At 42.8% G+C, this 25217-nt stretch overlaps 1 protein-coding gene across 10 annotated transcripts in view; it reads left to right on the top strand.

The window, feature by feature from the left end:
* magi1.S (membrane associated guanylate kinase, WW and PDZ domain containing 1 S homeolog) overlaps positions 1 to 25217 on the top strand; it is a 300879-nt gene that overhangs the window by 168765 nt on the left and 106897 nt on the right. Inside the window, exon 1 of one of the 10 annotated variants that reach the window (XM_041561784.1) lies at positions 19472 to 19790. The exons of the other annotated variants lie outside the window; for them this stretch is intronic. The gene's annotated coding sequence lies outside the window, so the exon portion shown is untranslated. Of the gene's footprint in view, positions 1 to 19471; positions 19791 to 25217 lie in introns of those variants that run through there. 10 annotated transcript variants of the gene reach the window in all.

The following is a 25217-nucleotide window of genomic DNA, read 5'->3' on the forward strand; positions in this document are numbered from 1 at the left end:
GGTGATAGGCTGGGGCCAAGGAGGGCCGAAATCAGCCAATGAAATGCACTGGGACGATTGTAGCCCCTATGTGGCCAGTTGCCTCCTCTTCTTTTCGCAAGATTTTTGGAACCGTTCTGTCGGCTCCAGCGTGAACACACTCAGCTGATATCGGCATAAAAATGCAAAGTCTCATGTTTCTTTTCCGAAATCAGTCGAGTGTGTTAGCGCCAGAGCCGTCATCATGGTTCCGAAAATCTTGTACTTAAAGGGGTGGTTCACCGTTAAGTTAACTTTTAGTATTTTATAGAATGGTTAATTCTAAGCAACTTTTCAATTTGTCTTTATTTTTTTCTTTTTATAGTTTTTGAATTATTTGCCTTCTTCTGATTTTTTTTTCCCAGCTTTCAAATTTGGGGGGTCACTGGCCCCACCTAAAAGCAAATGCTCTATAAAATGATACATTTATTGTTATTGCCACTTTTTATTACTTATTTTGCTATTCAGGCCTCTCCTATTCATATTCCAGTCTCTTATTCATATCAGTGCATGGTTGCTAGGGGAATTTGGACCCTAGCAACCAGATTACTGAAATTACAAACTGGAGAGCTGCTAAATAAAAAGCTAAATAACTCAAAAACCACAAATAACAAAAAAAAAGAAAACCTAATTCATATTGGAATATCCGTTTCATACTAAAAATTCATTTAAAGGGGAAAAACCCCTTTAACCCAGGCACTGGCCAAGCTGGTTGGGTTGCCTTGGGTTCCGGCACGTGCGCTAGTCATGTGCAAGTCGAGAAAAACGTGACCTGGACCATAACCCTAACACTTTGCACCCCAGCCCACACCCGACCCTAACTCGGCACATTCCCCTCTTTATATACCTGCGCCAGCCCCTCTGTGACATCATGAAAGGGGTGTGGCCTGTGCAAGTATATAAAAAGGTGGTAGAGAAATGCTGCGGGTGGGAGAATGAAGGTTAACCGAGTTATTCAATATGGCCGCCGGTAGTTTCCCATAACAATGGGATTATTGGCAGCTGGTTGGTCCTTGTGTACATTAAAGTCACACTCATGTATCACCATTAGCCTAAAGCTACAGTACATTTACTAAATATGACAGTTTTGTGCATGTGATAATGACCCTCTGTATCACTAAAATCGGTGTTTATTTATTCCATCCTCCGTACCGCTAATTATTCCCGGGCTGTAGGATGAGATTATTCATGTGAGCGGATTTGGACGCATGCTGAACACTCACAGCGAGGGGTAATTGTTTTTGGAATTTCCAAGAGAACGTGAAAGGGTTTTCGAGAGGCTTCCGCCGGGTTGATTTAAAATAAAACTGGCATCCTTAAACGATCACGCTGCTTCTTTGCACTGGGTCCATTTGAGTTGGCATCGACGAGACGCCAGTCATATTTCACCATGACACCATTTATACTGGCACGGAAAAGCGAACACGGAGCCAAGACGACTGAAATCTGGGAAGCGGAACTTCTGCTTCCGTGAATCTAATTGTCACCCTGCGTAGCTTTTGTATCATGCTCCGTTTGTGCTGAATGATAATGACGGGCCGATACTACATTTATAGGGCATTTGTAGTGTAATAATATTACAGGTGCATAGAATTTCTGTACATTTATCTGCTAGGCAGTCAGAAAGATCTACAGAGCTGGACCTCCCCAAATAGTTCACTGTAAGGGCCTTAGAAAGGAGTAGTTCTCCATGAGAATAGAAATCCAATGAAGCTTTGATTTGGGGTTTTAGCAAACTGGGTTTAGCAGACCATCCCCACTTACTAGTAATTCCACCCAATGGGTTAATTTTAATATGAAGACTCTTAAAGGGGAAGTAAATTATAAAATAAAATAAGGCTAGAAATGCTGTATTTTGTATACTAAACATAAACATGAACTTACTGCACCACAAGCCTAATCAAACAAATGATTTATGCTTTCAAAGTTGGCCACAGGGGGTCACCATCTTGTAACTTCGTTATACATCTTTGCAAGACTAAGACTGTGCACATGCTCAGTGTGGTCTGAGCTGCTTAGGGATTGTCATAAATGATCAAAACAGCACAAGTCAAATTATATCTGCCAGAAGCCGATACAACAAGACTGATTAATAATCAGAATATACAGACTGCACTGGGTCCTGTGTTGACATGTAATCTAATGTGGATTTTATAGTTTTTGTATTGTTTAATACAAACTTTCTCCAACTCTGCAGAACCAGTGGCTGCAGCAAAATAATACTCCAAATAGAATCCCAGTTTATCTGTTTAAATCTGGCTCCATGATCTTTGTCCCTGCAGCTGGAGTTGGAAACAGTAAAGGGGATGTAAAGGCAAAAATAAAATCCAATACAAATCTCTACACAGTCGCCGACTGCTCTACAGGGAAACAAAAAAAGCTGCTTGGGTTCTGCATGGCTGGGAAGTAAGGCGGGAGCTCCCCCTGCTGTTCATAAGTAGGATTGTTTCCCTGCAGAGCAGTTAGGGACCGTCTGACAATTCCTATCCACAGCAGTAAATGAAGGGAGAATTTCACTGCATACAGTCAGGTTTCTTATAAAAACAGTACACATTGTTTAATCAAAGTGTATTGGAGATAGGTTTCTTTTTTTTTTTTTTTAAAGAAACCAATTAAAGTAAAAATGGGATTTTATTTTTTTGCCTTTACATGCCCTTTAAGATAAGAATTTAAGATGCCAGTTCAGTCCTTTTGGACCACTCTGACTTCCCCAGACACAGTGGCAGAACTAGAGTGTGCCGGGCCTAACTGCAAAAAAAAAAAACACTCCGATCCCCATCCTCCCGTCCACTTCCCACCCTGCCCACGTCCAGCCTTTGCCCCGCCTCCACCCACTTCCCGCCTGACTTGCGTCCTCTTCTGCGCCGGGAAGAGAGCGGCTGGAGAGGAGGGGCTTTTCTTATCAGCTATAGAGGAAGCAGACCTCACAGTCCGGACCCCCTGTTCCTTAGGCCCCCCTGAGACTGCGGTTCTGTTTCCTCTATAGTAACGCCACTGCCCAGACAGATATTTATTGGGCAGGTTTATGAATCCCCCTCAAGGCAAGGAGCCCTTTACCATGTCGCCATATTGATCTCCATTATGATCCTATCATTAGCCCTGGGGCCAAATGATCAGCACAAAGGTGACCATATTGTGCAGAGATCCACCCTTAGTTCCACTGTGAGATTTAGTTCTTAGCCCCAAGAACTAAAAAGAAAGGGCTCATTTTATTCTCTTTTTTTAACGTGCCTGTGAGTTTTCCCTAACAAAACTATTGGCTCATTATAAGGCCAAAGCCAGACTGTAATTCTCTGTGTATAGGAACCCTCATTATTCTATTCTCAACTTTCCTTGGGAGACATGGGGAAGTTTTTAAAAGGTTTTAATAGATTTTTAATACAGAATTTATATTTTAATCGATTTTGAATTCTTTAGCTTTTTGTCTTTTTGTTCAGCCTGAATACAAGGAGAAGTAATAAAAAGTAACAATAAAATTGTAAAGAATCTACAGGGCTGGCATAAAGATACATTCTTGTCAGCACCATTGATTCTATGTTTCCAAATGACCTGGATCAATAGTCTGTTGAGGGTTAAATTCACGCAGTTCGGTTCTTCTAGAAGAGAAATCACAGAGATGAAAACACTCGGGTCCACTGGCAGCACTTATTCGCACAGACGCCAACTTAAAGGACCAGTAACATCAAATATGTAAAAAAAAATTAGTTAGTATACCTCAAAAAAAAAACACCAAGACTAATTCAAATTTAAAATCGCACAGTCCTTATTAAGACATATATATATAACTTACTGAAACTCCGCTTGCGCTCCTCTTCAGAAAAGGCGATATGACGACGATCCATTGTGTGGCACTCGATTTCTCCTCCCTTGCTATTTCCTATAAGGAAGGCAGAGAGGAGAAATCGAGTGCCGCACGATGGATCGCCTTTTCTGAAGAGGAGCGCAAGCGGAGTTTCGGTAATTTATTTCTTAATAAAGGCTGTGCGATTTTAAAGTTTTGTTTGTCCTTGGTGTTTTTACCGGGCTATTGAATATTCCAACCTGTTTTGTGATGAGTGCAGCTCCCTGTATTTCCCTGTCCCGCTTACAATACTCTGGACATAATAACACATACTTTATTGCTGAAAATGGATTATGTTTATTTTATTATTTCACCTTTAAGTAAAAGCAAATAACAACCACACCCCCTTATTACCATGTCCATTTTACAAAATGTTGGTAAGTTATGAATATTTAAACACATTAATGGGAGTTTTAGGGTGATATTTTAGGTGTTATAACAGTTTTGCTAATGAAGCTGAAATTGCCCTTTTAGCTGTGTCACAGTTCAAGAGACCTGCTTATCTTAAATTGTTGCAATTTCTTTGCTTATCTTCAATTGTTACAAATGTATATAAGAGCAGCTGCTCAGTGTTCTGGGCTCTCTGCCAAAAAGCCTCTTATTTAATTAAGTTTTATAACTTCAAGACCCGTAGAAGAATGGAACAGTTGGGAGGCACGATAAGTAACTAAATCAGATGCAGTTTTCTCACCGGAGCGCATGCCATCGACACTAAGGGGCAAATTCACTAACCTACAGAAATTCGATAGCGACGGCTTCGCTCACATCGCCTGGCGAAAATTCGCCAGGACAATGCTAATTCACTAAAATGCGAAGTTGCGTCCAGGGCGCCGAATGATGGCGAAGTTGCGCTAGCGTTTTAGCGTTGGCTGATTTGCATATGGCGGGAAGTTAAATTTCAATGGACGTATATGTTGCAGCAAATACATTACACTATACAAGCCCAGGGAACCTTAATAAAATAAAATAAAGTTGTGATATTGCCCTACACATGAGCCCAGTGTATAGTTTATGTGCCATATGTTAGGAAATGTAGGGGGGAAGCCGGCAGCCTATCACCCTGAAAAACTGAAAAGTCGCCACTGAAAATTTTCAATTTTTATTTTTGAGGAAGTCCTATCTACTCTATTGCACTTCGCCTGGTCTGAGGTGGTGAAGGCAAGTCCGGCGCAAGAGGTAACGTTCAGTAAAATCCGCATCTTAGTGAATTTGCGTAGTTACGTCCATTCGCCAGAGCGCAAATTCGCCTGGCGTTAGAGTGCGAAGCAGCGCTAGAGCCTATCTCCTTCGCTAGCGAATTTATGCCTGTGCCCGTTAGTAAATCGGCAAAGTCCCGAAATGACGTCACGCTGGCGAATTTTCGCCAGCGTTAGTCACTTCGACCTTTAGTAAATTTGCCCCAAAAGAGAGAATCTGGGCATTCCTAGGCACTGCAACATACCCCCGACACTCTGATGCCGGATACCCTGTCTACAGCTCAGTAAGCCCCACCATTTTGGGGGTCCATGATTTCGGAGTACAGTTTGCGAAATGCATTGGGTTCCAGTAAAGCATTTCTGAAGCGAACATCATTTCCCACATCTCTGGCCTGCACTGTAAACTCTAAATTGTACGTACAAAACAAATGTTATTCTGAAGAATTGACAGGGGTAAGGGACACTTTTTAATAAACAGAACACCATTTAATCACGTCACTATGAATTAGTAGTAAGAAAGAAGCTGACATGAGGGCAGTGAAGCTGCACCAAAGCCATATTGTGTGCACTGTTGCTAACACACGCTGCTGGGGTGCAATTATCCCCACGGTGCATGAAAATACTCTTAACATTTGCAGCTCAGATTAAAGTATTAAAGTAATGCCAAGGTTGGAGCAAGTAGCCCCTGCCAAGAGACCTGTAGATGCTGCTGGTCGGATGGCGCCATTAAACTGAATGGGTCAAGTGCAACCAAGTGGTGAAGTCGGGATAAAATTATTCCCATGCAGAAATAATCATGTAACCTCAGTGGTTGGCTGAAGCGATTGTCTCAATGGGCAGATTCCATGCAGAGGTCTCTGAATTCGGGAGGCTTCATGATTGTCCCTCGATGAGCTCCGAGCTTCCTTCCCTTTTTTTCCTCTTTCTGCCTGATCATAAAAAGAGTGTGCAGAGATTTATGGAAATGTCTTATAATAATTCCAACTCATCCATTATGCATGGATCATAAAATATTTATGTTGGCGCCAGCACTTCCAAAAGTGCCATGTATGGGTGCCCTCAAAACAGCAAAAGGACCCCCTTGTGCTTAGAGTGTTGCTTTGTGCAGTGCAAAGCCCTGGTAGCAAGTGAAAGCTTCCAGCACAGGGATGGGCCAGTTGTGCACAATACATATAACAATTGTGTGTGGATACTTTTCTGGCTGCACATTCTATAGCTCATTGAAATGCAGCAGCACAAGAAACTGTTTACCTAACACCTGACTTCATGCACAAGTAAGGGAATGCCCATAACCTGCCCATATTCTGCCCCTTGCATTATGGGCTTCAAAATAAGCCCTGTTATCTCAATTACACAGAGGCCCAAAAATCCCCCCCCCGCCAGCCCAATAGATAGTGACTGTCTATGGCATATTACAAAGTAGCAGGGCCAGTTCAGCCTGATGGGCAGCCACCAACTCACTGGTAAAAGAAGTCATGGCCGCTCCTGCCATAAGGAAAGGTGAGCTGCCAGTCACAAGGGGCGTAAAAAGCCGCCTCTTGTAACTTTAAAGGAACAGTAATGAAAGTGTTTTAAAGGAAACACAATATAATTTACTGGTGCGTTTGCTTCAGAAAAACAAGTATGTTTTATATAAACAAGCTGCTGTGTAGCCATGGGGGCAGCCATTCAAGCACAGGATACACAGTAGATAACAGATAAGTACTACTATAGTTTATATAAACAAGCTGCTGTGTAGCCATGGGGGCAGCCATTCAAGTACAGGCTACACAGTAGATAACAGATAAGTACTACTATAGTTTATATAAACAAGCTGCTGTGTAGCCATGGGGGCAGCCATTCAAGTACAGGCTACACAGTAGATAACAGATAAGTACTACTATAGTTTATATAAACAAGCTGCTGTGTAGCCATGGGGGCAGCCATTCAAGTACAGGCTACACAGTAGATAACAGATAAGTACTACTATAGTTTATATAAACAAGCTGCTGTGTAGCCATGGGGGCAGCCATCCAAGCACAGGATACACAGTAGATAACAGATAAGTACTACTATAGTTTATATAAACAAGCTGCTGTGTAGCCATGGGGGCAGCCATTGAAGCACAGGATACACAGTAGATAACAGATAAGTACTACTATAGTTTATATAAACAAGCTGTTGTGTAGCCATGGGGGCAGCCATTCAAGCACAGGATACACAGTAGATAACAGATAAGTACTACTATAGTTTATATAAACAAGCTGCTGTGTAGCCATGGGGGCAGCCATTCAAGCACAGGATACACAGTAGATAACAGATAAGTACTACTATAGTTTATATAAACAAGCTGCTGTGTAGCCATGGGGGCAGCCATTGAAGCACAGGATACACAGTAGATAACAGATAAGTACTACTATAGTTTATATAAACAAGCTGCTGTGTAGCCATGGGGGCAGCCATTCAAGCACAGGATACACAGTAGATAACAGATAAGTACTACTATAGTTTATATAAACAAGCTGTTGTGTAGCCATGGGGGCAGCCATTGAAGCACAGGATATGCAGTAGATAACAGATAAGTTCTGAAGAATTCCATTCTATACTACAGAGCTTATCTGTTATCTGCTGTGTATCATGTGGCTTTTCTCCTTTTTTAGCTTTGAATGGCTGCCCCCATGGCTACACAGTAGCTTGTTTATGTAAACTATAGTTGTATTTCTGAAGCAAACACACCAGTTTTGCCGGTGCAGCACAGTAGTAAATTATATTTTCATTACTTAAGGATACTTTCATTTGGTGTTGCTTTTCCTTTAAGAGCCAAATTTCTGGGTCTTAACCTGGAAATTCGGCTCTGCAAGTGCAAAGAGCACTATTGTGCTTTTTGCACTAGTGACAAAGCCCCCTTTGACCCACTCCGACGCTGATGTTTTAACCGCAGAGTGGGAAGGGGGGCGGGTAATATCGGCGGTAGCAGCCACAGGATCGCCCCGAAAAACAATGGGAGCATGTTGGGCAAATACATGGCTATATGGACTTTATTCTCACACCTTGTGGTTGCCCCACTTCAATAAATATTTAATAGAGCTTATACACTGAGCGCCAAAAATGATGATTGGCACGGTGTCAAACAGTTAGGATGGTCCTTGAAGATGACACACAGACGGCAACCATGTAACTGCTCAAAGTAAATTGCTGATTGGTTGCTACGGGTAACTGCCTTTGTGCCATTTTGCACCTGTGTTAAACTATGCGCCTCGGGAGGTGAAGTTAAACTACAGAAATCTGCTGCGCGGGCAGAAATGATCCGAAGTCACGAACCGTGCTCTGCGCAAATTCTCTGCTAAAATTATAACATTTTCCTCCTCTGCAATTTTGTCTGCCTTTCCTTTCCAATACAATCACCTAGAGGTCTTTTTATAGCTGGTCCCTGCGTTTCTTCTAAATAAGTTCAAGGCTACGTGATTGCTTCTGAAAGCTGTGTGTGTGGGTCCCCTCAAGTGATTGCATTTGATTGATCCCAATCGTTGGTTTATGTGGAAGTATTAGGGCCCTAAGTGATAAACAAGCAAATCTGAAACGTGACCCCCTGAGTTTTATTGACCTTATTAACGTCCTTTATTTATATAGTGCAGGTAAATTCTACAGTGTGTACAGACATTATACATCAGTCACTGCCCCAGTGGAGCTCACAGTCTAAGGTCCCTATCACATTCCCATCAGTTCCTGTCCCCATGGAGCTTACAATCTAATGTCCCTATCACATTCCCATCAGTTCCTGTCCCCATGGAGCTTACAATCTAATGTCCCTATCACATTGCCATCAGTTCCTGCCCCCGTGGAGCTTACAATCTAAAGTCCCTATCACATTCCCATCAGTTCCTACCCCATGGAGCTTACAATCTACGGTCCATATCACATTCCCATCAGTTCCTGCCCTGTGGAGCTTACTATCTAAGGTCCCTATCACATTCCCATCAGTTCCTGCCACGTGGAGCTTACAATCTAAGGTCCCTATCATATTCCCATCACTCCCTGCCCAAGTGGAGCTTAGAGTCTAAGGTCCCTATCACATTCCCATCAGTTCCTGTCCCAGTGGAGCTTACAATCTAAGGTCCCTATCACATTCCCATCAGTTCCTGCCCCCATGGAGCTCACAATCTAATGTCCCTATCACATTGCCATCAGTTCCTGCCCCCATGGAGCTTACAATCTAAGGTCCTTATCACATTCCCATCAGTTCCTGCTCCCTTGGAGTTTACAATCTAAGGTCCATATCACATTGCCATCAGTTCCTTCCTGCCCTCGTGGAGCTTACAGTGTATGGTCCCTGCCCTGTGGAGCTTACAATCTAAGGTCCCTATCACATTCCCATCAGTCCCTGCCCCAGTGAAGCTTACAGTCTAAGGTCCCTATCACATTCCCATCAGTCCCTGCCCCAGTGAAGCTTACAGTCTAAGGTCCCTATCATATTCACACACATTTGAGTTGTTTTTATCAGGAGCCAATTAACCTGCATGTATATTTTTGTAGCATGGGAAGAAACCCACACAGGCAACGGAGAACATATAAACGTATAGAAGAAAGTGTCCTGGCTGGATTTGAACCTAGCACCCCAGCACTGCACGGCAAAAGTTGTTAGCATTGTGTCACCGTGCTGCTTCAACCATATGCAGAGACTGACAGTAAATGTGTATTTATAGCTTTAGATCATTCTGGAAGCCCAGCATAAAGACCATTCAGGTTTAGAGTTGAGGTAAACTGTAGCTTGCTCCTCTACATCATGCTAGAACTAGAGCGGGATGATAGATAGGACAATGTCAAATCACATAGTGGGAACTTTAACCCAATTTCTAGGGGACTTAACCTAACTCTTTGGATAGTCAGGTTAAGATCAGCAGTAGAGAGATAAATGTGTCTGTAACCTACCTAGAACCTCCTGTTGTGATGTGTTTCCCACCAGAGAAGGTGTAGATAGAGATGTGCCCCAAGGACTGAAGCTTGGGAAAAATCAGGAGAAGACTTAGCAGAAAGTCCATGTTTCTTTGGGTCAGCTTGCTTCAGTGTCTTCCTACTTTCTAACTCACAGTAACTCAACAGAATGGTTCACAACTTCTTATTCAACTGATGGCACCAGTGTTTCTGTTGGAAATTGCTGGGTCTTTTGGCAATATCGTTTTAGGGCTTTCTGCCTACTAAACTCTGGGGAACATGATCTGTTTTGCAAATCTTCTTCAAATGAAGGTGGCCATAGAAACACTAATAATATCTTACAAAATAATGTTTGTACAATATTCGGTGTATGTATGGTGGGAGATGAGAGCAGAAGACTTGGATATCGAATGGCTCATCGATCAGGCTGGCTGGAAAATTATGATCAGGTGTCTTTGAAGTCACCTGAACATCGGCCATTGTTAGTGCTGAATCATCAGATACAGGTAGAATTCTATTGTTTCTATATGTATATCTGACAATTCCGCTCTACACGTGTGTATTGAAACTAACAATCTTTCTTGGAAAGATCTTTTCCAGGAAAGATCGTAACTGTTACATCAATGGCCTCCTTTAGACAAAAGTCAGGATTCCCAACAGCAGCTCCTTTATACTCCAGGACCCCCACATAACTGCCAGGACTGCACCAATATAACCATCTTGGGGTCCAGGAAGGGTAGTCCTGCACTAAAATAGCCATTTAATCTGATATCTGTATTGAGAGCCATTAAATCTGATATCTGTATTGAGGGCTAGCAGAAGACACGTGGAAGGCCTAAAGGAAAAATAGGGATGTTCTAATCAAAAACCTTTAGCTGGTTCTTTATTAGAGCTCCCTATGTTGTAACTCAGCATAGGCTCAAATGTATGGCCAAGCTACTATTTATTATGCCCAAACCCCTTGTTAGGGAACTTTCGAGCTCTTTCTTCCATTAGTTCGCAGTTCTGTCTTGAACGCAAGCAGCAACGCAACCCGAGTGATGTTTTACCTTATTGACAAGCGGATCAATGCGACAGCATTATTGACTTGAGTCATCTTCTTCTGCTGTATTGAATGAGACCTATTACTCACCTCTGTGGCTTCTTGATGCAAAGGAACTACCGCTTTGAATGTTACGGGCCTTGTGTGCTGTTATTATCGACACACACGATGTGGCTCGGCCAATTGCAAGCATCCCCTGTAGGAACATTACTCTCACAGGTCATGAATTATGGATGCAACTGTTCTTCCCCACAAACGGATATAAACTCCTGTTACCCTGTGTCTGATTTATACAACATAACAAGCTAGGCTAAGCCTTTCAGAAGAATATGCCAGCGGGAGAGGAAGGTTACGAGATCATAAGGGCTTGTTCACCATTGCCATGAGAGCAAGTGCTAGTACTTATGCCCTTGGCATTGGACAACCTTTGCCATCTTTGAGGACCAGATAAGGTCACTGATGCATTTCATGGGCATCAGCTTTACATGTGCCCTCTATGCAATTTAATTCCACAGCAGAGGGCCCACCACTTGGGTGGAACACTGGGAAGATCTTTATTAGAATTGCCAAGATACAATAAATATTTAAGACCAGGGGAAAAGCTGCTTAGAATATGTCGATGCAATATACTAAAAATTAATTTAAAAGTGAAGATATGGGCTGCAAGCACAGCACTGCTCAAGGAACTGATTCTACCGAGAAATAGCATCTTCGGGCGTGTGCTGGCTCAAATCCACTAGTGGAGAATATATTAACAATATACTGTAAGTCTGAAAATATATACATGGAAAAGTGCCTGGGAGGTAATTCTTAGTCCACTGACATTTTATTGCATTTATGAAGGAAACCCATGTGATATTTGTCTTAACACTTTAGTAGCAGTGGACAAATACTGGAGGGCACCAATAGGCAGCAAAGTGTTCTGGGTGCAAGTGGAAAGGACTGTACATACACTCCTGTACCTATACCCCTTCCACATCAGAGTATAGGTCTTTTGGTAGAGTAGACATCAGAAAAACACCGCTCCTGACTTCCTCCACATGCTGGGGATGGGGTACGACTGAAGCCACATTGTAAATTTGGGCTGCCCAACCTAAACACCTTTGAGATGTTAATTGCTAATGGGAGTTCAACAACTAAAGGTGGGTTTAAACCAATGCTCCCCAAGCAGTAGCTCATGAGCAATTTGTTGCTCACCAACCCCTTGAATGTTGCTCCCAGTGCTTTTTTTGAATACCAGGCTTGGAGACAAGTTTTGGTTGTATTAAAACCAGGTGTACTCCCAAACAGAGTCTCCTGTAACCTACCAGTCCAAATAGGAGCTACCAAATAGGCAATTACGGCCCTTATTTGGTACCCCCATGCTTGTGTTGCTCCCCAACTTTTTTTCCATTTGAATGTGGCTCACGTGTATAAAATGTTGGGAACCCCTGGGTTAAGGGTTGCTCCTTACATCTGTGGACACAAATCCCCACTAATCTATATCAGAGTCAGGCTGCCAGGAATGAGCAAGAGGGAAAATAAAAAGGAGGCAAAGGATTTTGATCCATGGAACTACCGCTCAGCAGAGGTGGTAATGATAATGTTAGGGATTACTATGCAAAGATCTCCAGTTTTTAATGACTTCCCTTATTTCCATGATATCAACAAGTAAACACCATGGGGAATTCAGAAAAGTGGAGCAAATCCACCCACAAGTATGGGACCTGTTATCCAGAACACTCGGGTCCTGGGGTTTTCTGGATAAGGGGTCTTTTTGTAATTTGTATCTCCATAATTAAGTCCACTCAAAATTATTTTAAACATTAAATAAATCCAAGGGGATTGTTTTGCTTCCAATAAGGATTAATTATATCTTAGTTGGGATCAAGAACAAGCTACTGTTTTATTCTTACAGGGATAAAGGAAATAATTTAAAAAAAAATCTGAATTATTTTATTAAAGTGGAGTCTTTGGGGGAACTGACTAACCATATTTTGTTTTCTGGATAAATGGTTTCTGGGTAAGGGATCCCATACATGTACTGGCCGATAAAAGTTGCCCTCCCAGCAGCATATTGGAACTTTAAAGACCTGTATATGGTTGGTTGATTGATTGGTTGGTGAGTTGGTTAAATGGTTGGTGGGTTGATTGATTGGTTGGTGAGTTGGTTAAATGGTTGGTGGGTTGATTGATTGGTTGGTGAGTTGGTTAAATGGTTGGTGGGTTGATTGATTGGTTGGCGAGTTGGTTAAATGGTTGGTGGGTTGATTGATTGGTTGGTGAGTTTGTTAAATGGTTGGTGGGTTGATTGATTGGTTGGTGAGTTGGTTAAATGGTTGGTGGGTTGATTGATTGGGTTGGTGAGTTGGTTAAATGGTTGGTGGGTTGATTGATTGGTTGGTGAGTTGGTTAAATGGTTGGTGGGTTGATTGATTGGTTGGCGAGTTGGTTAAATGGTTGGTGGGTTGATTGATTGGTTGGTGAGTTTGTTAAATGGTTGGTGGGTTGATTGATTGGTTGGTGAGTTGGTTAAATGGTTGGTGGGTTGATTGATTGGTTGGTGAGTTGGTTAAATGGTTGGTGGGTTGATTGATTGGTTGGTGGGTGGGTTGGTTGATTGGCTGGTGGGTGGGCAGGGGGTGCCCTGCATGTTGAAGGTACACCACTGTCAAATGGAGATTTTGAAGCTTGTCTGCTTCCTTGCCAAAAAAGTGGATCTTACTATGTACGACCAGCTTTAGGACATTTTTGTGGTCTTAAATTCCCATTAAAAATGGTGTCGTAAATGTTAAGGTTTGTTAATAACTAAATAAGTTGCCAATAACTCCAACTTCTGGCATTTTGATGTTTGATGGCATAAACTAAAAGAATGTGTTTATGGCAATGACTGTGAATTAATACAGGTATGGGACCTGTTATTGGGAATAAGCTGGACCTGGGGTTTTACTGATAAGGTGTCTTTCCATAATTTGGATCTCCATACTATAAGTCTACTCAAAAATCATTTAAACATGAAATAAATCCCTATAGGATTGTTTTGCCTCCAAAGGATTATTTACTTAGTTAGGGTCAAGTACAAGCTACTGTTTTATTATTTAAGAAAAAAAGGAAATACTTTTTAAAAATGTGCACTTTTTCATTATAATGTAGTCTATGGGAGACGACCTTTCCATAATTCAGAGATTTCTGGATAATGGGGTTCAGGTTAACAGATCCTATACCTGTAGTTAAATGATTTTCTGACCTAAATGAACACTTTACTCCAGTTTGGTCTCAACACCACTTTTGGGGCAGATGTTCATAGAGAATTCACAAAACTGGAGTAAATTAAAGGAGAAGGAAAGGTTAAAACTAATTAAGCCTTATCAGAAAGGTCTATATAAATACACCAGTAAACCCTCAAAGTAATGCTGCTCTGAGTCCTCTGTCAAAAACTCATGTGCTTCTGTATCAGACTTCCTGTTTTCAGCTTAAACCTCCAGGGCTAGGGCTTGAGCATGCTCAGTCTGCATCTCTCCCCCCTACCTTTTCCCTCCCCTCCCTGCTGTAATCTGAGCTCAGAGCTATAAGTGAGCAGGGAGAGAGTCGGGCAGGAAGTGATGTCACACCAAGCTAATATGGCAGCTGCTATCCTAAACAAACAGAGAGTTTCTAGAGCGGTTTACTCAGGTATCGTAAAACATTTTACAGAATAAATATAGCATTCTAGCTTGCACTATTGCAGCTACTCTATTGGCAATAAAATGCCTCCGTAGCTTTCCTTCTCTTTTAACCCTAGAGTTGTCGTCCCTAGCACCAATCATCCGTTGTATTTCTCCTTGCAGCTCCGCTGCTAAATACTACTCTGTCTGTACAGTTTGTTAGGTTCCCCTATATTAAGAGAGATAAGCCACACACACACAGGGATTCTAATTCCCCAAGCAGGTTTGTTATGCTTTGAAAGAATATAGGGAAGGTCTTTTTTTGCCATTTATGGCTCATTCACAGAACAAAATGTATATTCTTATAACAGTCAGATCACATGTCTGTAGAGAATATCTGGGATGGCATTTGCATTCTTTAACAACCTTATATCAAAGATGTGATCCAAAATGGACAACTTGCTAAATGCCAGACCAGTTTTGTCCCAGCGTGATGTGTTGGATCAAAAAACTCACTGGTTGCAAATGGCACATTACAAGTTGTCGCTGGCATCAGAAATAACAAATACACAGCAGCCAATCAGAAATTTCTGTGTGGTTGCCATGAATGAGTTTGACAAAAACTGACCAACTGGGTCAGTGTGTGTGTGTGTGTGTGTATGTATGTATGTGTGTATGTATGTATGTTTGTATGTGTGTGTGTGTATGTATGTATGTTTGTATTTATGTATGTATGTATGTATGCTGGAATTCATTTCGAGGGCTTGAACTTGATGGTCTTTTTTCAACCCAATTTAACTATGTAACTGTCATTTTCCTCCTTTAGATTAGGTTTAGACTCTACCTTGGATATTCCTTTCATTTAAAGCTTTAAATAGAATGTTGTTTAATCAGTGATTAGCTCATGTTGAGATGCAAATATTGACTTAACACCAATTTAACACCATTCACAGACTCACAACAGTTTTGTGACTTCCCCTTTCATTCACATCCTGCTGTGCACTACAACTGCATTACTATAGGCACAACAGAATGATGTCCTGCATTATTCACCAAAACTAAACATATACTGTATGCTTCGCTACCGCTTAAAGGGTTATTGATACATCTAATACAGTGATCCCCAACCAGTAGCTCGTGAGCAACATGTTGCTCCCCAACCCCTTGGATGTTGCTCCCAGTGGCTTCAATGCAGTTGCTTACTTTTGAATTCCAGGCTTGGAGGAAACTTTTGGTTGCGTAAAAACAGTTGTATTGCCAAATAGAGCTTTCTGTAGGCTGCCAGTTCACATAGGGGCTACCAAATAGCCAATCACAGCCATTCGTTGGCATCCTCAGGAACTATTTTCATGCTTATGTTGCTCCCCAACCCTTCTTATATTTGACTGTGGCTCACTGGTGAAAAAGGTTGGGGATCCCTGATCTAATAAAACCCTTTTTATCATTCAGTGTTCTTTATCCTACAAGCTTCAATATTGCATCATTAGCACACCATCATATACACTTACTCTCAGTTGAAGTTATAGTAACAGTGGATAACAGTCTCTGGGAAGTGTGACTGTTGGATAGCAGGTATAGTAGGGAGAGATGGTGTCTATAGTAACAGTGGGATAATAGTCTCTGGGAAGGGAGTGTGACTGTGGGATAGCAGGTATAGTAGGGAGAGATGGTGTCTATAGTAACAGTGGGATAATAGTCTCTGGGAAGGGAGTGTGACTGTGGGATAGCAGGTATAGTAGGGAGAGATGGTGTCTATAGTAACAGTGGGATAATAGTCTCTGGGAAGGGAGTGTGACTGTGGGATAGCAGGTATAGTAGGGAGAGATGGTGTCTATAGTAACAGTGGATAATAGTCTCTGGGAAGGGAGTGTGACTGTGGGATAGCAGGTATAGTAGGGAGAGATGGTGTCTATAGTAACAGTGGATAATAGTCTCTGGGAAGGGAGTGTGACCGTGGGATAGCAGGTATAGTAGGGAGAGATGGTGTCTATAGTAACAGTGGATAATAGTCTCTGGGAAGGGAGTGTGACTGTGGGATAACAGGTATAGTAGGGAGAGATGGTGTCTATAGTAACAGTGGATAATAGTCTCTGGGAAGGGAGTGTGACTGTGGGATAACAGGTATAGTAGGGAGAGATGGTGTCTATAGTAACAGTGGATAATAGTCTCTGGGAAGGGAGTGTGACTGTGGGATAGCAGGTATAGTAGGGAGAGATGGTGTCTATAGTAACAGTGGATAATAGTCTCTGGGAAGGGAGTGTGACTGTGGGATAGCAGGTATAGTAGGGAGAGATGGTGTCTATAGTAACAGTGGATAATAGTCTCTGGGAAGGGAGTGTGACTGTGGGATAGCAGGTATAGTAGGGAGAGATGGTGCCTATAGTAACAGTGGATAATAGTCTCTGGGAAGGGAGTGTGACTGGGATAGCAGGTATAGTAGGGAGAGATGGTGTCTATAGTAACAGTGGATAATAGTCTCTGGGAAGGGAGTGTGACTGTGGGATAGCAGGTATAGTAGGGAGAGATGGTGCCTATAGTAACAGTGGATAATAGTCTCTGGGAAGGGAGTGTGACTGTGGGATAGCAGGTATAGTAGGGAGAGATGGTGCCTATAGTAACAGTGGATAATAGTCTCTGGGAAGGGAGTGTGACTGTGGGATAGCAGGTATAGTAGGGTGAGATGGTGCCTATAGTAACAGTGGATAATAGTCTCTGGGAAGGGAGTGTGACTGTGGGATAGCAGGTATAGTAGGGAGAGATGGTGCCTATAGTAACAGTGGATAATAGTCTCTGGGAAGGGAGTGTGACTGTGGGATAGCAGGTATAGTAGGGAGAGATGGTGCCTATAGCAGGGATCCCCAACCTTTTAAACCTGCGATCAACATTCAGAAGTTGAGGAGCCACACTTCCATGAAAAATTTTCTTGGGGTGCCAAATAAGTGTTGTGATTGGCCATTTGGTAGCCCCTATGTGGATTGTCAACCTACATTGAGACTCTGTTTGGCAGTGCACCTGGGTTTTACACAACCAAAATTTGCCTCCAAGCCTGGAATTCAAAAATAAGCTTCTGTTTTGAGGCCACTGGGAGCAACATCCAAGGGAATGGAGAGCAACATGTTGCTCACGAGCTACTGGTTGGGGATCACTGCCTTAACCCTTTGAGTGGCTAAAGGCAGTGCAACATTTAAACACCAAAGGGGTTAATTGACTGGGGCGAGGGAGAGCTTTTGTCTGAAATCCATCTCACCTGTTCCTTAAAGCTGCAGACAGACAGCTGTTCACTTTGTTTGGGAGAGTTCCACAATGGTGATAGATTTACCACCCAGGCTGGAGATGTTTTTGTTTGAGGTGGAAATTAACCCTTTGCATGAAAGTCTTTGACATAAAAACTGAAATAAGTCTCAATCACTTTAGTATGGTTATACTTTGTCCTTTCCCTTTAAGTGACCGTTCAACCAACAAGAAAAATATTATTATTATTTTTGCATGATAATAAACTCTAAGCAACTTCCCCATATACATTTTTTAAACATTCTAATATCTATTGAAGCGTCTTTCCCCGGTTCTGATTCTGGACACAATGTAGTAGGTCAAATTCTTCAAATTTTATATTAGCTTCAGCATACTGAAATAAGAAACTTTCTAAATACAATCAATTAAATATTCTGCATTGTTTCTGAAATAATTAAGTTTATCTTCACTGTCCCTCTCTCAGCATCTGTTTCTCTTCATTCTCTCTTCATGCAGCAGTTGGGTGTCAGATATTCACTGACAGTTAGATCCAATATATCTTATAGGGGGGCTCCTTTTGCCTAGAAGATGTATTAGAGCTCACTCTATTAAACTCACCAGACATTGTGTCTCTCTACATGCAGAATTTGTGCAAAAGGCAGTTATTTTGTTAGATTTTGATTGTACTGGAACCAGTTGTTTGAGTGAGCTCTAATACATCTGCTAGGAAAGCGAACCCCCCCTATAAGATTTATTGGATCTAAAGGCCCCCATACACAGGCTGATAAAAGCTGTAGACAGACCGAGTTGGCAGTTTATTGGCCCGTGTGTGGGGCCATCCGACGGGCTTCCCCCGATCGATATCTGGCCAAAAGTCAGGCAGATGTCGATCAGGCAGGTTAAAAAATCCCATCGAATTGCGGCCGTATCTTTGCGTCTATGCGGTCCCGCGATCTGACCACCTTTATCGGATCCATTCTGATCCGATTGTTGATCGGATCAGCCCGATAACGCCCACTTTAATATGGGAATATTGCCGAGAGATCCGCTCGTTTGGTGACATTGATAGAGGAGCCGATCTTTGCGTCTATGGCCACCTTATCTGTCAATGACTATCTGACACCCAACTGCTGCATGAAGACAGAATGAAGAGAAACAGATGCTGAGAGAGGAATAGTGAAGATAAACTTGATTATTTCAGAAACGGTACAGAATTTTTAATTGATTGTATTTAGAAAGCGTCTTACTTCAGTATGCTGAAGCTTATATTACATTTTCATTTTCGTGTTAGTTCCCCTTCACAGCCAGGCAGATATCAATTCCATTTACAAATACATCTTTAGAACCTTTTTTTTTTTTTTAATGAATGTATAGGGGAAAGTTGCTTAAAATGATGTCTCCTTTCATCCTATCCAAAAATATTATTTTTTTTGGGGTGGAGTTCCCCTTTAAATGTGCAGCTCAAACTCAAGGCAGGGGAATCTATACAGTTTTAACCCCCCCCTACCCTGAGTTTATCTCTCCTAGGAGAAAGCCCTCAGGACTTTTGTATTGGGATCTTTGATTGTCAGGGTCATGTGATCTATTCTAGGGTGATGCTCCTTGTTTATCCTAAGAAGACCATGTGGAGGGTGGGCGTATGCACAGCAAGGGGGCCAGTGGGACAGGGCTAGCTCCTTCCATTCCCCACTAGCCGGGCTCTGAATACACCACATTGGCTCAGCTCTCTCAATGGCCAAGTGGACTTCTTTGCTGTGAGGCTTGATGATGATGATGATGAGGAGGAGGAGGGGAAGCAGCTGCTGGTATAAGTGCTCAGTCTCCTGCGTGTAGATCGCTGCCCTTGCTCCATGGCTGGATATACAGAATATTTTGGATATTTCTAAGGATCGGACTGCTTGGGAAGCATTGAAGTTTGGCTGCAGAAGGTACAGTACTGCTGTTTTCTCCCCTTTATGTTCTTTTCTCTGTAATAAATGAATGAGTCAGTGGAGAAGCCCATGGTGATGGGCAGAGTGAGACCTTTGTGCAAAACACCTTCCTTGAAAGGCAAACGCTGGATTCATTGTATGTTATTATATATTGATAAGTCACGTTTTTTTAAAGCCACCTACCCCCAGCCATCCACTCTCCCCAGCATTGCTTGTGAGCGAGGGATCCTCTCCGTCTATTTCTGCATCTGTCGATGCGCCAGCCATGTTTTTCAGGCGATTATCCACAGTCTCAGCTGAAAATGCATGGAGAGGGGGAGTCCATAGAAATTATAGTGTCTGGGCCTCTGCAGCAAAATATATATATTTTTATAGGGTTATTTCTGTACCTCCCACACCTTCATTCTCACAGCAGCCGCTTTATATGTTGTCAATTGCAGCCCATTGGCGAGTGGGGATTTATTTCTTCTCTCCTCCCTTTTTCAGTTGGTCTGAATTTTTCCTTTTATTCAATGTGCTGCTGCGAATAAAGGGGAAGCTCAGCTGGAGACAGGGGATACAAAAGGGTGGTCTTTTGTGTGAAGCTTCATTGTGTTGTCTGTGCAACGGCCGCTGCCTCCGTGCAAGACCAGTAGCCAACAGTACTAGCCGCCTGCACAAATAGGTTCATGGATGAGAGCCCTGTAATGTGGCTACTGCTGCTTTATTTGGGGAGAAGGGGCTTCAGACTGGAAATAGAAATGAGTGCAGGGATTACTTGCAGGGAGTTACACTCTGATCAGGGTTTTATTCTTTTTGTTTGAATTCATGCATTTTGGCAGTTTTTGGGAGTGAATGGTGGACAAGTGGGGGGGGAAACACTGATTTGGAAGGGGGGCTGGGAGTTTTAACTCCTCGCTAGTTGATGGGCCCTCAAATCTTGTACTTTCTGGTGCTGAAAAGATCAAGTGCAAGTTGCTGTCTTTAGGGGGCAGGGAATGGAAAGCTGGGGTTCATAGCCCTGTACCCTACAAATGTGTTTCTCCAGGGGAGTAGCTATAGAAGAAGCCGACCCTGCGGCTGCAGGGGGTCCTAGGAGGTATAGGGGTCCCATGAGGCTAGGGTTGCCACCTTTTCTGGAAAACAAAATACCGACCTTCCTATATATTTGTTTTTTCCCTATTAATAACATTGGGATCAGCCATCACAATTACTGGCCAGATGGCAACCCTACATGAGGACCTAATTCATATAGAATTTCAATAAATATTGGTAAACCGGTTCAATCACTAGACATTTTGGGGTCCATTAATTTCTAGTTATACCACTGTGTTTCTCTAACTGTATCATGGTGTTTAGGTAAGGTGAATATGATCCGAGGAAAAGGTTTTAAATAGTATAGTGTTTATAATAAGATAATGGGAAGGAGCTATAACGGTTTGATACTGTGTATAGTAGGGCAACTGCTGGATAATGTGCATAGTAAGGCAAGGTCTGTAACTGTGTGTACTAATGCAAGATGTATCATAAACACTCTGTATAAGGTTTATCTATTGACAGCCATGGGTGGAGGGAACTGTAGTTCAACAGCAGCTGGGGGATAGGGTTGTGTTATGTAGGTAATGGGGCCCCATACACTCTGTTTTGCCATGGGCACCACCATCTCTTGTTTGCTGTAATTCTTCCAATGGTCTAGATTGTCATTCTATGAAGCTTATTTGTAATGTTGCTTGTCAGTCAACTTGTTTTTCTATGACTTCCAGAATGGTTCCTCAAAGGATTCTGGGAGTTGTAGTTCTGCAATAGTTTTCTGAACATGCCCAATAGGGATATGACTCTGCTCTGCGGCATAATAGGTATATTTGAGTCCCAGAATCTATATCCATTAAAGCTGTAGGCCCCAGGTGGGTGTAATTAGGGGTGCCCAGTGGGTACAGGGCTTTAATGCAATAATGGATAACACTTCACGGCCATGAGTTCGGTTACATCGTTACAAACCCACTGATCTAGTTCCCTTCCCTGCGAAGCCCAAGTGCATCATTGCTCCCCTACCAATTGGCATTCAGTTGTTGCTCGTGTATTTTTGGTCTGTTATCGTCTGACTGCCAGCGATCGCCAGCCAATCAGATGCCGGCGTGGTTTTCGCAGTTGCTAATCATAGGGCCAGACGGAAGGGGGATGTTGTTTTTCCTGTACAGAGAGGTGAATGCCCTTAAGGATAAAGCAGTGTGTGTTATAATATCAGCGAGCTGCACTCGTCCAAGGCAACCAATGTAGACCATAATCATTATTGGGAGAAGTCCTGAGCTGCTGAAAGGGGCATGGCATAAATGAGTGCAGAGAGCGAGAAGGAATAAGCATATACTGATTTCAGTTTCATTTGGGAAAAATCCTTTGAATGACATTTTCCTTCATTCAACTACAAACAAGATTTGGGTGGAGTTCCCCTTTAAGTAAATGGTTGCAAGTCCAGTGGGTGTCTCTCTGTGGCCTTTGTGTTTACATGGAGGTGTGGGCTATTAGGGGCCTTTATTATTCCAACAAAAGGGAGGTGCAGTGTATGGTCTTCCTGTGTGTTAGCATCACTGCCATGCTATGTACACTTGGGTCTGGCAAGGGGGTTGCTTCTACTTGCCCCTGCTGGGCAAATGCTGCCTCCTAGTTATGGTAGAGTAGATGAAGGTAGATGGTAGAGCAGGTGCCTCCTAGTTCTGGTAGAGAAGATGGGGGTAGATGGTAGAGCAGGTGCCTCTGGTTATGGTAGAGTAGATGGGGGTAGATGGTAGAGCAGGTACCTCCTAGTTATGGTAGAGTAGATTGGGGTAGATAGTAGAGCAGGTGCCTCATAGTTATGGTAGAGTAGATGGTAGAGCAGGTGCCTCCTAGTTATGGTAGAGCAGGTGCCTCTAGTTATGGTAGAGTAGATGGGGGTAGATGGTAGAGCAGATGCCTGCTACTTATGGTAGAGCAGGTGCCTCCTAGTTTTGGTAGAGTAGATGGTAGAGCAGGTGCCTCCTAGTTATGGTAGAGCAGGTGCCTCCTACTTATGGTAGAGCAGATGGGGGAGGGGCAGAAACAGTGTCATGCAGATTTGGGTGCTGGAAAGACCAGCTGAGTTGTCACCTCAAACCTGTGTTTCCCCCATTTTGTACCCCTGCCCAGTCTATGCAGCCCCATGAGGAAGTATTTTTAAAGCCTGAATTACCCAATGGGGATGTAGCAAAATGATTGAAGTTCAACGTAATATATGGGGTGTAAACCTTGGTCACACTTCAAATACCACAGCGTTAACCACAGTAAAGCAGGGGGTTGCGGTGGCATCATGCTGTAGGGCTGCATATTATCATTGGGGACCTGGCTCCATAGCTACAACTCGATGAGGTTGGTTAATCTTTCAGTAGGTCTGTGATCCCAAACACAAGGCTAAGTTGGCCATACACTATAAGATCTGCTCGTTTGGCGAGGTTGCCCCAAATAATCTGTTGAATTGTCTAAAGGACCAATATCTGCATCTTAAATCTGCATGTGTAGGCACTGGGACGTCCCTGTAATAATAAGTTAAATGTCCTATAATGGCCCAGATTGTGGGGCACTATTTAAAGAATGAGTTCAACAAGCTGGCCAACTTGAACCACCTGGAATAAATCTGTCTGAAAGAATGGGCCAAAATCACTCCCAACAAGTGTGCAAAGTTGGCAACTACCACCTACCTACCCTAAACACTGCAAACTGTTACTGCAAAAGCTGTGGGAAAGTGCTTCATACCTCTGCAATAATGCCAACTCCATCCACAGCTTAACAGCTCTCCAAAGATGCCCTTGATGCCCACAAACATTAGCAATGCTTAGAAACTGGCTCTTGAGTTTTTTTTGCTAAATTAACCTGTCTCCATGCGCAACTTTTTGGATTTCCAGGGCCAGGAATCCACATGATGGTACATGTGTGTCTGTACACTCCTAACGGAGCTGTGTGTTTGCTAAAAAAAGTTATATTTTGTTCACATAACAGGATTTTGAAGCCATTTACATTGCAATTGGTTGGTCAAATTCTGCATTCATTATTGACTTATTGATCAGCTGATGTTTATTTCTGGTGCAGTTTTTGAAGAGAAACAGATCTCTGGACTTGTTAATGGAACAGGTAACGCATCCCAGGGAGAGCCGTGCAGTGTATGGGCAAATCTTTAGGCTCTATGAATGGCTTTATACATTTCCAAAACACAAGAAGTTGAAATTATTGGGCTGTTGTATAAGCTTATCGCTTTCAACCCCAGACCTTCAGCAAAGGGGAGTAAGGGTAGGACTCCACGAGCGATTTTGCCGCGATCCGACGCCCTGCAACAAAACGCATGGGACAAAAATAAGGTAGGAGGTAGAATTGTCGCATGGTGTTGCAGCGTTGATCCAACGTGTCATGACTGCTTCGCGCTGTGTCTGCATCCGACAGTCGTGTCGCGTCGGATCAACACTGCGACACCATGTGACAATTCTACCTCCTACCTTATTTTTGTCGCATGCGTTTTGTAGGATCACGACAAAATCGTTCGTGGAGTCCTACCCTAAGTCACAGAAAAATTGATTGTAGGTAGGGTTGCCACCTGGCCGGTAAAAAAACATGTTTGAGCCCAATGTTATTAATAGGGAAAAAAGATAAATATATAGGAAGACCGGTATGTTTTTCCAGAAAAGGTGTCAACCCTAATTGTAGGCAGGCACCAATCCAGAACACCAAAAAGTAGAATCCAGGAATTAAACAGTACAAAAAAGATGTATTTTACATTATTTATAAAAATGGAAAAACCTTCCACGTTTCGTGTCACTCAAGGACACTTAATCATGAAACTTTTTTGCACTATTTATATGTTGTGTCCCTGGATTCTACTTTTTGGTGTTCCGAAATTGGTGCCTGCCTACAATCAATTTTCTGTGACTAAAGGTGGCCATACACGGGTCGATAAAAGCTGCTGACAGACCGAGTCGGCAGCTTATTGGCCCATGTATGGGGCCCCCCGACGGGCTTCCCCGATCGAGATCTGGCCGAAAGTCGGCCAGATCGGATGGGACTAAAAATCCCGTCGGATCGCAGCCGCATCTATTCGTTGATGCAGTCCGACTGCCCGTTACAATTTGTTAGGATCCGATTGTTGGGCCCACGATTGGATCAGCCCGATATTGCCCACCTTGGGCATATTGGGGAGAGATCTGCTCCTTTGGCGACATCGCCAATTGAGAGGATCTCACTCCACCTTTACTCTATGAATGACTGCCAGGAACATATTGCTCACCAACCCCTTGGATATGTTGCTCTCAGTGGTCCCAAAGCTGGTACTTATTTTTGAATTCCTGGCTTCGAGGCAATGATTTGGCTGCATAAAACCAAATCAAGCCTCCTGTAGGCTGCCAGTCCACATAGGGGCAACCAAATCACAGCCCTTATTTTGTACAC

Source organism: Xenopus laevis, chromosome 4S (genome assembly GCF_017654675.1).
Source record: "Xenopus laevis strain J_2021 chromosome 4S, Xenopus_laevis_v10.1, whole genome shotgun sequence".
Lineage (NCBI taxonomy): Eukaryota > Metazoa > Chordata > Amphibia > Anura > Pipidae > Xenopus > Xenopus laevis.